General features: G+C 37.3%; 1 protein-coding gene across 5 annotated transcripts in view; it reads left to right on the plus strand.

The window, feature by feature from the left end:
- The window catches only part of DMD (dystrophin), a 2360554-nt gene that overhangs the window by 1714298 nt on the left and 630404 nt on the right, over positions 1-15852 (plus strand). The window lies entirely within an intron of this gene.

The raw sequence follows: 15852 nt of genomic DNA on the forward strand, positions 1-15852 counted from the left end.
GGTACCTCACTTTAAATAGGATAGAACAAGTAGGCAAAAGATCAACAAGGAAATAGGAGACTTGGAAAAACCCTATGAACTAATAAGACCTATGAACTAACAGTAACCTGTAGAACACTCCACGCATTAATAACAGACTACACATTCTTCTCAATTTCACATGGAATGTTCTTCAGGATAGACCATATGCTAGGCAATAAAACAAATCTCAGTACATTGAAAAGATGTGAAATCATACAATGTAGTTTCTCTAAGTATAACTGAATGAAAGTAAAAATCAATAACAAGAGTAAAATTGTAAAAAAAAAAAAAAAAACATATGTGAGAAAATGATACCCTGGATTCTTAAATAGCCAATAGGTCAAAGTGGAAATCACAGAAGAAATGCAAAACTATTTTCAGATGATGGGAAATAAAAAACACAATAGAATGAAACTTAGGGGATGCAGCTAATGCAGTACTTGGAGTGAAATCTATAGCTATAGTTACCTGTATTAAAAAAGAAGAAAAATCTCAACTGAGTGACCCAAACTTCCAACCTAAGAAACTAGAAAAAAAAAAGAGAACATTAAACCTAAAACAAGCAGAAGGAAGAAAGTAGTAAAGATATGAAATCAATGAAATAAAAGAGAAATGAGAGAAAATATCAACAAAACCAAACGTTAGTTATTTGAAAAGATCAACAAAAATATTAACAATTTTTCTGCTAGAGTAAGGAAATAATGAGAGAAAAGTCTCAAATTACTAATCTTAAAAATGAAAGAATACATAACTTCTAACCTCAGAAATAAAACAATTTTAGGAGGATATTATATATGGAAAAAAATAGGAAATCAGAATAGACCTTAACAAGTAAAGAAATTGAATCAGTAACATAAAAACATTTACCGAGGAAAGACCCAGGCCTAGATGGCTTCCATTGGTGAATTCTACTAAACATTTAAAGAACTAATACCAGTCTTTCACAAACTCTTCAAAAAAATTGAAGAGGAAATAATATTCCATAACCAGAAACACCACAGGAAAAATAAACTACGGAAAATATGACTTATGAGTGTACACTAAAAAAGCCTCATGAAAATACTCTCAAACCTACTATAGCAATATATTGAAAGGACTGTATATCATAATCAGGTAAGAATTATTTCAGAAATACAAGGTTATTTTATTTTAACATACAAGATGCAATCAATGTAGTGTACCGTATCAGTAGAATAAAGGACAAAACCATATACTCATCTCGATAGTTGCAGAAAAAGCATTTGAAAAAGTCCAAAACCCTTTTATGATTAAAAAACAAAACAAAATACTCAACAAATTAGGAATAGAATGTGTTATCGGTTGAATAGTGTCCCCTTAGAAGATGTGTTGAAGGCCCAAACTCTGGTACCTGAGAATATGTCCTTATTTGGAAATAAGGTCTTTGTGTGTATAAAGTTAAGATAGGATCATATTGGAGTCTGGTGGGCCCTTAATCCGATATGACTGATATCCTTAAAAAAGGAAGAAAGGAGACAGACACAGAGAGAAGAATATCAGGTAAAGACACTGACACAGGGAAAACATCATATAGCAGTAGAAGCAATGATTAGAAAGATGCAGTCAACGGCCGTACCACCCTGAACGTGCCCGATCTTGTCTGATCTTGGAAGCTAAGCAGGGTCGGGCCTGGTTAGTAGTTGGATGGGAGAAAGATGCAGCTTCAAGTCAAGGAGCACTGAAGATTGACAGCTACCACCAGAAGCTAGAAAAAGGCATGAGGCTTCTCCCCTATTTGTAAGTTTCAGATGGAACATGGCCTGCTGACACCTTGATTTGGGATCTGACCTTCAGAACTTTGACACATTAAATTCGGTTCTTTTACGTCACCCCGTTTGTGGTGTTTTTTCATGACAGTCTAGGGAAATAGTACAAGAGACTTCCTCAACCTGGTAAAGTGCATCTAAGAAAAATCTACTGCTAACATCATGTTTAGGGGAAAACGGAATGTTTTCCCTTAAGGATGTCTGCTCTCACAGCTTCTGTTCACCACTGTACTGGAAGTTCAGGCCAGGGCAATCAGGCAAGAGCAAAGAAAGAGAAGAATTTTACTTCCTTTCTAGATTGGAAGGGAGAAAGTAAAACTTTATCTATTTGCAGGTGACATGATCTTATGTATAGAAAATCCTAAGAAGTACATTAAAATTATTAAAATTAATAAATCAATTCAGCATATTTAGGATGCAAGATCAAAATTCAAAAGTTACTTTTCTTATATGCACTAGCAATGAATAATATGAAAAATAAAATTCAGGAAACTATTTCCTGTACAATGGTATCAAGAAATAAAATACTTAAGAATAAGAAGGGTGCGATACCGACACATTGAAAGAAATTAAAGAAGAATCATAGAAGAAATTAAAGAGCTAAATAAATGGGAAAATATCCCATGCTGCCAGATCAAAAGATTTATTGTTGTTTCAATAACAATATCCCCAAAGTGATCTATAGATTATGCACAATTCTTACCAAAATCCTAGCTGGCTTTTCTGCAAAAATTCATAGGTGTATCCTAAAATTCATACTAAAATGGAAGGGACTAAGAATAGTCAAAACAATCTTGACGAAAGAACAAAGTTGGAGGACTCATAATTCCTAATTTTTAAACTTACTGCTAAGCTAAAGTCAGCAGGACAGCATAGTACTGACTTGAAGGCAGACATATAGTAAAATGAAATTAAATTGAAAGTCCCGAACTAAATCCTTGCATTTCTGGTAAATTGATTTTTGAGAAGAGTACCAAGACAATTCAATAGGAAATGAATAGGCTTCAAAACCTCATGCTTGGCTAACTAAATATCTACGTACAAAATAATGAAATTTGACCCCACCTCACGCCATATGCAAAAGTTAACTCTAAAATGGATCATAGAGCCAAGTATAAGAACTAAAACTTAAACTCTTACAAGACAACACAGGAATACAATGAGCTAGGCAATTTTCTTTTACATATGACACCAAAAGAAAAGATGACAAAAGGAAAAAATGCATAAACTAGATTTCATCAAAATTAAACACTTTTGACGCTGACTAGATAGCTCAGTTGGTTAGAGCATCGTCCTGAAGCACGGAGGTTGTCGGTTCGATCCCCAGTCAGGGCACAGACAGGTACAGATTGATGTTCCTGTCTGTCTCTTGCTATCTCCCATCCTCACTCTCTAAAATCAATAAAATAAACATATTTAAAAAAATTAAAATCTTTTTTGCTGCAGGTGATATCATAATGAAAGTGCAAAAACAACCCACCGAACAGGGGAAATATTTGCAAAGTATATATCTGATAAGGTACTTGTATCCAGAAAATATAAAGAACTCTTATAGTTCAACTGAAACAAAAAAAGATAAATGAGTCAGTTACAAAGCAACAACAGTTTTAATAGACCATTTCTACAGAGAAGATATATGAATGGCCAATGAGTATGTGAAAAGATGGTTAACACCATTAGGCATTAGGAAAATAAAAATGAAAACCACAAGGAGATACCACTTTATACTCACAGTAGGCTGATTAAAATAAAAAAAAAATAGCAGCAATGAGTGTTGACAAGGATTTGGAATCACCGGAACACTCATACACTGCTGGTGGGACTGTAGAATGGCACAACCACTTTGGAATAGAGTTTGGCAGTTCCTGGAGCTATTAAATCTGGAGTAACTCTATGAAATACAAGTGCCACATTCAAGAGAAATGAAAATACGTGTCCACACAAAACTCTTAGACAGACATTGGTAGCAGTATTATTTGTAATAGCCAAAAAGTATAAAACAACTCAAATGTCTTCAACTAATGAATGGATTCAAAAAATCTGGTAGATCCAACAATGGAATATTATTCAGCAATAAAAATAAAGTGCTGCTATAACATGGATGAACCACAAAAGCATTATGCTGAGTGAAAGAAGTCAGTCACAAAAAACAGTTATTTGTAAATCTATTTATATAAATATCCAGTAAAAGCTGAGGGAGGGAGTGATTAATAGTGAGTGTGGGTTTCCCTGGAGAATGAAGAAAATGTTCCAACATTCATTCGATTATGCTGATGGCTTCCCAACTTTGTGAACATACTTAAAACCACAAAATTATAGACTTTAAATGAGTGAATTTTATTGTATGTAAATTATATTTTAATTAAGTTTCATTGAAAAGGTATATGTACATGTCATCTTATGTCTTCAAATTTTTAAACTGCTTTAGAAACAGTTTCTCAACTTTTATTAACAGTGGGACCTAGTTTTTATGGTGTCATTACACTAGCTTATTCTATTTCTGACTCTGGTTCCAAAATGTCTGGAGATTGTAGAATGACCGTGCTCTATGAGACAGGGTCAAACCTAAGTAGAGAGGTCAGTCAGGATAAGCTAAACTAATCCACAGTAACAAGCAATCACCAAATCTAGAGTCCAAAACAAAATTTGTAATTTATTCATGTTACATGCCCCTTGCAGATTCACAAGGGAGCTCAACATAGCTTAGTCACTTAGGGACCATGGCTGATGGCAGCTGCATCTTAATATATAATTTCATGATCAAAGAGGCAGGGAACATAGTGGATAATGTCATTAGCTCTTAAACCTTCTGCATGAAAGTGACAAGTCCCAAAATCAGTTACATTGCCTTCCCTGATTCAGTGGGGAACACACAGATGTGTAATCCTCTGGCATGAAAAGAATATTTGTGAACAATAATGCAATCTACCATGGTAAGTTTATGGGATCTAAAAAATAGTCTAGAAAATCCCACTTTCTGGGGATCTGTCCTCTGGCATTCTCTCTGGAGTCATTTCCACCCAGCCATTTTAATGCCTCTCCAACTAATTTCTCTTAGATATCTGGGGTAGCTGGGTGATCTGTTAATTACAACACTGCTTCCTTAGGCCTTTTAATAAACACAGCAAATTAACACGAGAGGCCAAAGAGAATGCTTTCCAAAATGTCATAATGAAATTAAGGTAATGAAGCACTTGGAGGGTTCTCCTCCCTTTTTTCTGTACAAAAACTTATTCCAAAGAAGCTGAAAGAGAAATGGGGCCTGAAAGTAAGGGGTGGGGGGATAAATTGTATGCCATTAGTTTAATTATAAAAATTCATTACATGAAGCCATGTAAGACAGAAAATAATGGAACTCTAATGGGTTGGCCGATAACACATTTACTAGCCTGCTCTGGGCTTGTAGTCATTGTTGAAAGGACAAAAAAAGTAACAACTTTAGTGTGTAGTCCTCAGAGCTATTGAAAAGACTCATCTTTTCCAGTAAGCTGGAAAATGAGTGCCATTTTCTTAAATAGTATCCCCTGTATAGAGTGTTACCTTCTGAAACAGTTGTTTGGTAATGTCAGAGGTTTAAACAGATGAGTCTTCAAGTTAATGGTGAGAGGATTGACTTTTGAAATAGCTTCTTTACAGATATTTTAACGTTTCTATTATAAATCCATAAAGGGGTTTTATAGGTCATTTTAATTCACACAAGCAAGAAGGAAATTGTGTTTCTTTTCCCCAATAAAGATTTATAGAACATTAATTCATACTTAGAAGTAAATTGTTTAGTGATTATTTTTTTCTAATAAACCAAAAATAGATTCTTTTCTGTTGTCTTTGTTTGGCAATGTCTTACTTTATTATCCACAGTCATTTTCCAAACTTGCTCTACTCATCAAGGAGATTATTTTATATTCTTCAAAGTTCAATTATAGTAAACCTGATCATCTTCCTTAAATTCTTTTATACGAAAGTGTATCTCCTTTAACTAGAATATTGAAGTCAAGAAACCTGCATTTTTCTCTATGCCTCTTTCACTGACTAGATATGTCACCTTCAACAAGTCACTTAACCTTTCTGAGTTATTGTGTTTTCATATGGGCAATTATGGGATTGGGTAAAAAAAAAAAAAAGGAAATGGAGGAAAGGAGTTAACAGAAATGAAAATGATAATGTAGGTAAGGATCATACATTTGAGGGCCGTGTAATCCAAGAAGAGTTTCGAACATGTCTTGGAGGTAATAGAGAGCCATTGCAAGGTTTTCCAGAGGTGAAATGTGGTTCTACTTACATTTTGAAAAGCTCTGTTGAGTTTCTGTCTGTGGATGGAAGAACTGGTCTAAGAGTGGAAGGAGGGAGCTAATGAAATGGTTATTACAGAGTCCAAGCAAGAGATGATATGGGAGCCTGACCAGATGGTGGTGCAGTGGATAGAGCGTAAGACTGGGGTGCGGAGGACCCGGTACGAAACTCTGAGGTCAACTGCTTGAGTGCGGGCTCACCAGCTTGAGCACGGGGTTGCTGGCTTGAGCATGGATTGTTGTCATGACCCCATGGTTGCTGGCTTGAAGCCTGAGGTCGCTGGCTTAAGCCCAAGGTCACTGGTTTGAGCAAGGGGTCACTCGCTCTGTTGTAGCCCCTCCCCTAGTCAAGGCACATTTGAGAAAGCAATCAATGAACAACTAAGGTGCCGCAATGAAGAATTGATGCTTCTCATCTCTCTCCCTTCCTGTCTGTCTCTATCTGTCCCTCTCTGTCTCTCTCTCTCTCTCTCTCTCTGTCTCTCTCTCTCTTTCTCTGTCACAAACAAAATGATGAGGGATTAACTAAAGGCAGTGGCAATGGAGGTGGAAGATTTGGATATAAGGGGAAATTCTGATGCAGCCTCACTATGGTATGCTCCCTGCCTCCTCCTCCAGTTGGAGCCTAACTTAAACTGCAGAGGGAGAAGATTGGGCTGCAGTCAGAGCCTTAGGGAACATCGCCATTTAAGGGACAGGCAGAAAAAGAAAAATGTGAACCATAATTGAGCATAGAGGCGACCCAAAGAACAGGGACCAAGAAAGACTAGAGCCTCAAGAACGGTAGTCAATAGCGCCAATTGCTGCAAATAAATCAAGCAAATGAGAGCGTCAGACTTGCCACAGGCACTGACCATTGGTGGCAACTTCAAAATGAGTTTGCAGCTTGGCTGGGATGGCACTGCCCTAGGCTGCAGGTCGATTGGGGTGGCTCTTCTGCGCATGTCACTCACCCTTCTCCAAAAAGAAGCAGGCTAGCCCAGGACATATCGGTCTCCTGATGATGGCAGAAGTATTGATACAAAAGGACTAACTCCACTGCAGAGGCACATTTTAAACCTCTGCCTATGTCTCTTTTATTAACATCCCATTGGGATTAGGTAAAGCAAGTCCTATGGCCAAGCTCATTCATTGTCAAGGGCAGGAATGCAAACAGCCTTTTGTTTCAGGAAATTCAAAGTTACATAGCAAAGGGCATGACTATCGGGTGGGGCAAAGGATTGAGGCTAAATAATCCCATTTGCCACGGTGGCTTCTGTCAGAATAGTTGAAGTGGGACGGCGATGGCAGAACTTGATTTTGATGAATTATAGAGTGGCAGGATTGTGATCAAGCTGAGGTAATGAATAAGTTGCTTTCTACAGAGCTTAACTGTGAAGGGAAAGAAAATGAGGTAGAGCGGATTTTGTTGTTTAATGATGGGGAAGAGACTCGTGTTCAAAGGCCCTGGAGAAAGATCTCATGAAGAGACAAGAGGTTGAAAACACATCCAGAAGAGATGAGTGTTCAGATGAAAGAATCCACTTCCCGTAACTCAAGAGTCACCTCTTCCTCTGGGACTGGAGAGAAAGATGCGAGGTGTAAAGTGTGATGTTTTGCAACATTTATGATTAATGAAATACTGATATTTTATGGAACCAAGGCACAGAGAAGATAATTAATATAACTAGTGTGTTAAATTTCTTCTGTGTGATTGTAGGTAGGATCATTTGCGGTGAGATTTCTTTCAGTTCGTATCATCAGGATCCAGTCTAGAAATCCTACCAGGTATTTTAAACAGAGGGAATTCAATTCAGAACATGGGCTCCATGGCTAACGAAGGAGCTGAGAAGCCCACTAAGAGATGGGGAGGCAACCTAGAATTTAGCAACATCAGGAAGCTATTGCACCTCAAGGACTGGAAGGCCAACAGGTGTTACCAAATCCCAGGACCCAGAGCCAGCTGGTGCTGATGTGACCACTTTGGGGGCTGCACAACACATACTGAAACTCCAGAGGGAAGGTCTGTCCAGCGGGAGATGGAGACACAAAGAGGACTCTACCCACATGGAAAGAGGGGAGATACATTGTAGTTTTACTTTCCTCCTGTCTTCCATCTGCCACCAGGGCCTCTCACCAGCCAAATCCAGCTGGAAGCCAGCTAGCCAGAAATCCTGGGAAGTTCTTACCTCTCAAGTGGTTAGTCCACCTGCAGTACTGAGTAGGAGATGGGCAGAGAATGGATCTAAGAGCAAATAACTCTTAGCTGTTAGCTCACAGAGCTAATCTTTATGAATCTCATAGTTCATGTTTCCAAAGTGTGAGAAACCCAATTTGTTTACCTTTTTGTCCATAAATATACTAGGATCCCATTTTATGGTTTTCCAGGCAAGTCGATTTTGATGTTGACCTCATGACAAACCTAAGGCATAAGCAGAATATGTAGCCCCATCCTATGTCTCAGGTAACAGAACTGGAACTTAAAAGGTTAGTGACTTCCTTCAGGTCGAACTGCAACACCAGTGGCCTAGCAAGACTCCCTGGGAAGATGCTGTTTCATTATTCTGCAGGCCTTTCAAGAAAGGAAGCTCCTTTGAATCACCTCCATTCAAAAATTTAAAAATCTAGGTCATCTGGAGCAAAAGTTAATTTCACTTGTATGTGAATATCTCAAAACATTTTATAAGAAAGCTTAAATAATACTCAACCTGCAATTTCTAATTATAGGTCTATGTACTCACATTTATGTTCTGAATTAAAGGGAGCTCTTTAGAGCTTCCACATTATAGACAGACTCAACCAGTAAGTCTTCTGCTCTGCATTCAGTGGACTCACCCTTTGGTGAATGTATGTGGTTCATTAAAAATGGTGGCAATGTCTGACCAGGCAGTGGCACAGTGGATAGAGCATCAGCCTGGGACTCTGAAGACCTGGTTCGAAACCCCGAATTCTCTGCCTTGGTTGTGGGCTCATCCAGCTTGAGTGCAGTGTTGCCAGATTGAGCACAGGGTCGCCAGATTGAGCACAGGGACACCGGCTTGAACGAGGGATCATAGACATGACCCATGGTCGCTGGCTTGAGCCCAAAGGTTGCTGGTTTAAAGCCCAAAGTTGCTGGCTTGAGCCTAAGGTCACTGGCTTGAACAAGAGGTCACTGGCTCGGCTGGAGTCCCCCAGTCAAGGCACATATGAGAAAGCAATCAGTGAACAACTAAAGTGCCACAACTATGAGTTGATGCTTCTCATCTTTCTCCCTTCCTATCTCTCCTGTCTCTCTATCCCTGTCTGTCCCTCTCTCTTTCTCTCTGTCTCTCTCACAAAAAAAGGGGCATTAGTAGGATTACTAGAGTAGTAGTAGTAATGATAGTTGTAGTAATGATGATGAGTATAGCTAATATTTATTTAATGCTTCAGAGATGCCATGCACCATTCTAAGTGTTTTCCCTGGATTTTCTAAATTAATCTTCATAATCATTTGTCAAGGTAGGTACTATTAATATACCCTTTTTAACAAAGGAGGAAACTAAGGCACGGAGAGTATTATTAACTTGCCCATTTGTCATTTTACTAGTAAGCTACCAAGCCAGGATTCAAACCCAGCAAACTCATTCTGTTGTCTAAACTTCCAACTACTCTTTCTCTTCCTTCATTTTTTCTGCAGAGTGTACGGTCAATATCCCTACAAAGAATTCTTACAGATAAAAAAAATAAGAGATAACAAACATTAAAACTGAAAAATTTTAATACTCAACATTCTTGAAATTAATTCAAGCTGTCCCGTGGTACACCAGGATTGTTACACTGAAAATACTTATGAAAGCAAATGCTAAGCATATTCTGCAGTGGCATCATTTTAGCTTTGAATATGAAGTAATTCTTTCCCGATTGGGGCCACAGTCATTTGAGAATGTAGCATTTTATATTCTTCATAGGAAATACACACACACACACACACACACACACACAATCTTTTTTTGTAGGCTAGTGCTAACAGTATTTTAAATTACTTCACATTCTATGGTCACCACACAAGCCATCCCCTGTAGTGTATACCATTATAAATGGAATTCAGAAAGAAAGTGTGTCTGTGTGTGTGTGAATTCTATTGTATTTTTGAATGTACGCTCTTTCTGTGGTCTAGAGTACTCCCAGTAATAAATTTCACAGTAGTAAGCAAAGCTGGTCAAGGTCATTGTTCCTAGTGTCAATGACACTTGGTTAAAGCCCAAGGTGGTCAACATACTAACTTAGGAGGAAGGAAAACCAGTCTGTTCTGGTGAATGTCTTTAAGAAGGAAGAAAAGAAGGCTGCAACTGACAACCTTTGAGTTTTGGTATGGACCTTAGCCGTGTCATTGTTAGCCAAAGTCAGTGAGGTGTTTTGTTTTGGTTTTTTTTTTATTATTATTATTAATCCTACATTCTTGTAAAATCTAGGCAGTATTCAGTAAAGGTTCACACCTTGTCAAGATTTTCCTATGTATAAAAATCTAAATTTCATTGTGAATACAGATTTGAAGAAAATGATATTGCTCCTTTTTGCCTTTCAAGAATTTAAGTATATGAGAAAGCTCTGATTTGAAACCCAGCCTTGCTCTTTTACTACTTTTTTTACTATGAAGTCTCTAATTTAACTGTAGCTTGCTATTTCCTTCAAGACTTTGGAAGAGTCTAGCATACTTTTAAACTTGTACTTTTAGGTATATATTATGATCTGTAGTTTAGAACCAAAGAATATATACCCTCTTATATCTAGATTTTAAATAGCAACCAAAAAGTTAGGGGTGGCTTCCAATATTAATCCCCTTTTCTAGATAAAAAAGAAATGCTTTTAATTATTTGTTAAATTTTTAATGTATATTTTATATTCCTGTCTATACATGTAATGCTTTGATGTTGACTCATAATAAGCAATCCCTCTACTGGGTATATACCCCAAAACCTCAGAAACATTGATACGTGAAGACACATGTAGCCCCATGTTCATTGCAGCACTGTTCACAGTGGCCAAGACATGGAAACAACCAAAAAGCCCTTCAATAGAAGACTGGATAAAGAAGATGTGGCACATATACACTATGGAATACTACTCAGCCATTAGAAATGATGACATCAGATCATTTACAGCAAAATGGTGGGATCTTGATAACATTATAAGGAGTGAAATAAGCAAATCAGAAAAAAACAAGAACTACATGATTCCATATATTGGTGGAACATAAAAATGAGACTAAGAGACATGGACAAGAGTGTGGTGGTTACCAAGGGTGGGGGGGGAGGGAGGACATGGGAGGGAGGGAGGGAGAGAGTTAGGGGGAGGGGGAGGGGCACAGAGAACTAGATAGAGGGTGACGGAGGACAATCTGACTTTGGGCGAGGGGTTTGCAATATAATTTGATGACAAAATAACCTAGACATGTTTTCTTTGAATATATGTACCCTGATTTATTAATGTCATCCCATTACCATTAATAAAAATTTATTAAAAAAAAAAAAGTATATCGTTAACAATTGCATCCTTCTTAAAAAGGAATTACCTCAGGAAAAAGTAACCAAGTCATTGGTCTAAGTTGTATGGATTCTTATACTACCAATGAGAGATTTAATAGATGATAGATAATTAACTCTCCTTTTAAAATGCAAATACCATCCTCTGGATACTAGGGGCCAATTGGTCTTTCATATCTTAGTATACATTTCTTTTAATACTGTGGACTTGGCTTAAGTGAGAAAGTGAAGGGAAGGGGAAGTAATTTTGTACTGTTAGAAAAACAAATCCAACTTAGCATAATTGAAGTTCTAATTGCCTTCATTAAGTGATTTATGGATTAGGAGGCATCCCAGCTAGCAACTAGAACAGGGGTCTGGAACCGATGGCTTGCAAGTCAGATGTGGCTCTTTTGATGGCTGCATCTGGCTCGCAGACAAATCTTTAATAAAAAAATAATAACGTTAAAAATATAAAACATTCTCATCTATTACAATCCATTCATTTCCTACTGCTCATGTTCATGGTGGGTGGCTGGAGCCAATCACAGCTGTCCTCCGGGACGACACCAAATTTTTATTGGATAATGCATAGCGTACACGGGTCGTTGTGTGGCTCTCACGGAATTACATTTTAAAATATGTGGCGTTCATGGCTCTCTCAGTCAAAAAGATTCCCGACCCCTGAACTAGAAGGACACTTGTAGTTGTTCAAGATGGAAGGTTTTGGTAGGAAGAAGTGTGGGGCAATGAAGCTATAAACAAAAAGAAAGGATTATTTTTACAATGGGCCCTCTTCCTTTGGGGGAAAGGGAACAGGCAAGCTTTTTATCATGCAGACGGCCTCTGCTCTCTATGGGGTGGTGGTGGTGGAGAGGGCCCATGTGACAGATTACCTCTTTAGTGTTGGCCAGAAAATTCAGGAGGGCTAATGAAGATCATATTTCTGGGAGAAAGAGAAACAGCAATTAGGTGAGGTATTAAACCTAGGTTTTATATCATGGGCTTTAGCACATGTGATGCCATTTTCAGCCTGTGATATTCTCTTTCACATTGCCCTATAAAATTTCTAGAAAGGGGAAGTCCCTGGGCAGTGGTGGGATTTGCCGGTTCGCACCAGTTCAGCAGAACCCATACCTAATTTTTTGTTGAGTTCGGTGAACCGGTTGTTAAAATGGCATTTGTAATCAGGGTTCTCTCTAAGGTGGGTGCCCAATGTGGAAATCACAAATTTACATTCCTTACTCTTCTTTAACGTTCATCTGTGCAACAGCGTATTCTAAGTGCCCGTAGTAATGTTCACTCCGTCCATAAGTAAAAAAAATTGCAAGTGAGGACGCCAATCAAGAAACAATATGGAAATATTAGATAACAGTTTTATTGTATTTTGACAGTATTATTTTTTTCATTAATATTTAAAACTTTTATAATCTAGTTTTGTATACCTCTTTTATTCTTATTTGAGTATTCAATGCATGAAATAGTAAACTACCTTTCAGTATATCTTTTTTTATACTTAAGTGGTCATTAGGGCAGAGAAGCAATTGTTAAGTTATTTGAATCCCGCCACTGCCCTTGGTCTGTATGCTTTTTGCACAGTGTGAGGATTTGAAAAGTGGGAAATAGGCACTGGAGAGTTGGATGAAAGGAGTCTATCAGGAAAGGCGAGCATTCCACATGGATAAACTGGAATTTCTTTGTAGCGCAGCAACTGTACTCTGAATCTTTAAAAACTCTTTCTGCTTTCTTAGCAAAAGTTAGTGATACCGGCTTTAGCTGATCAGTATTAGTGTGGTTATCTGAATCTGTTAACTATATGCAGTAAATGCAAATATTTTATTAGATTCCAAAACAAGACATTCTAGTTCACTGAGAAATGCCAGATTATATGCAGATTATACATTTTCAAGGCACAGGAGTCTACCAAATTATACTGAAACTGTGCTAAGAGCACCAGTATTTGATTTTTATTACTATATAAATATCGCAGTAATATAAAGGACAACTGTTAAAACAGAAATGATTACCCTTTTTAGAAACCTCAATTATTTTCAATTTCCTCTGTTGCCCTTCTAGCTCATGGCTATGTATTTTTAAAGATTTAAGAAATATGGTTCAGATAGAAATTATATATATGTATATATCTTCTTTTACTTGTGATTTCTATACACATTTACTGCAGAGGAGACCACTGGATTGATGTGTTATGTTATTTTAATGTCTTCTCATAAAACATTGAAATCATTTCTCTTTTTTCTTCTTCTTTGTTCTTTTGAAATTAAATTTAATGGGGTGACATTGATCAATAAGAATACATAGGTTTCAGGTGAACACCTCTATCTCTTCTTTTTCTATCTTAGTTAATAAAGATCTTTATTCCTACCATGTATCTTTTTCTCTTCTTTTGTCCATTGATCAATGGCTTAACCCAGCATGTGGATTTGATGTACCTATCTTAGCAATTTAATACTATCTTTTTAAAATAGATTTTATTTATTCATTTTCGAGAGAAAAGAGAAAGAGAGAGAGAAGGAGGGGAGGAGCAGGAAGCATCAACTCCCATATGTGCCTTGACCAGGTAATCCTGGGGTTTCAATCTAGTGACCTCAGTGTTCCAGGTTGACGCTTTATCCGCTACACCACCAGAGGTCAGACTGCAATTTGATATTATCTTCATGCTTAAAAGCCTTCTCCATGCACTTGCAGCAATGATTAATAAAAATCTGGGGTTAATATGCTTGCAGAGAAACTTTTGTCGGTTTATTCCTTTTTTTGATGTATGACATTTCGAGTAATGAAATGCATAGTTTGATAATAGTCAACTGCCAAAAGCAAAAAAAAAAAAAAAAAGCAGAGGTCATTTGCTTTAGCAAGATTCTTATATTTGCCCTTTTATTCTAATTCTAAAATAGGATTTAAATTTTTTTTAACTTATTGGGGTGACATTAGTTAATAAGATTATACAGGTTTCGGGTGAACAATCATACAACACATCATCTGTACATTGTATTATGTGTTCACCCCCCCAAGTCTCCCTCCATCACCGTCCATTTTACCCCCCTAACCTCTTCTACTTCCCCCCACCTCCTTCCCCTCCTGCAATCCCCACACTGTTTTCTGCATCTGTAAATTTTTTTCCTTTGCTTAATCCCTTCATCTTTTTCACCCATCCTCCCAACCTCCCAACCTCCACCCCCTTTAAAGTATTATGAATAAACTGATCCTTAAAAAAGTTGATAACTGGAATAATAGCACTTTTCCTTTGATGTTCAATGTTTTCTCAATGCAGCTTTAGTTGAATGCCAGTAGATGGCACTAATTACATAAACAATTCAACAAGTTAATGAAGAGGGAAAGAAAGAAATGAGGTCTTTTTTGTTGCTGTTCAAAGTTGGTATATGTCACATACTCCACATTTATATGGGAGCTTATTTTTTATACTTTTTTTCTCTCCCCGTTAAAAGCAATTGAGCTCAGTTTATTTCTAATTAATTGCTACTTAATTGCAATACCTGATTCTGGTTCTTACTCAATGTGCTGCACTTGAAACATTTTTGTCATGAAAACTGGGTTAGCTTATAGTCATGATGGTCTAAATCACCTGATAGGTTAAAAGCGGTCATGTAGACATGTCGTAACCTGACGATTCAGAAGTTACTTATGAAGCGTTTTAAGGTTTGATCTTTATATACTTTTATACTAGGTTTTTCATTGTTTAATTAAATTATTGGAGTGACATTAGTTAATAAATTATATAGGGCTCAAGTATGTAATTCTATACATACAATGGAGTACTACTCAGCCATAAGAAAAGATGAAATACTGCCATTTGTGACAACATGGACGGATCTTGAGAATATTCTAAGCCAGTGGTCCCCAACCCCTGGGCCGCGGACTGGTACCGGTCCATGGGCCATTTGGTACCAGTCCACAGAGAAAGAATAAATAACTTACATTATTTCTGTTTTATTTATATTTAAGCCTGAACGATGTTTTATTTTTAAAAAATGACCAGATTCCCTCTGTCACATCCGTCTAAGACTCACTCTTGAAGCTTGTCCCGGTCACGTGATACATTTATCCGTCCCACCCTAAAGGCCGGTCCGTGAAAATATTTTCTGATATTAAACTGATCCGTGCCCCAAAAAAGGTTGGGGACCACTGTTCTAAGCAAAATAAGTCAGACAGAAAAAGTAAAAAACCATGTGATTTTGTTCTTTATGTGGAACATAAACCTGAAAGCAGAAAATGAACAAACAAGAAAAACAAACAAAAAATACAGACGCAGACAAT

This window comes from Saccopteryx bilineata, chromosome X (genome assembly GCF_036850765.1).
Source record: "Saccopteryx bilineata isolate mSacBil1 chromosome X, mSacBil1_pri_phased_curated, whole genome shotgun sequence".
Taxonomy (NCBI): Eukaryota; Metazoa; Chordata; class Mammalia; order Chiroptera; family Emballonuridae; genus Saccopteryx; species Saccopteryx bilineata.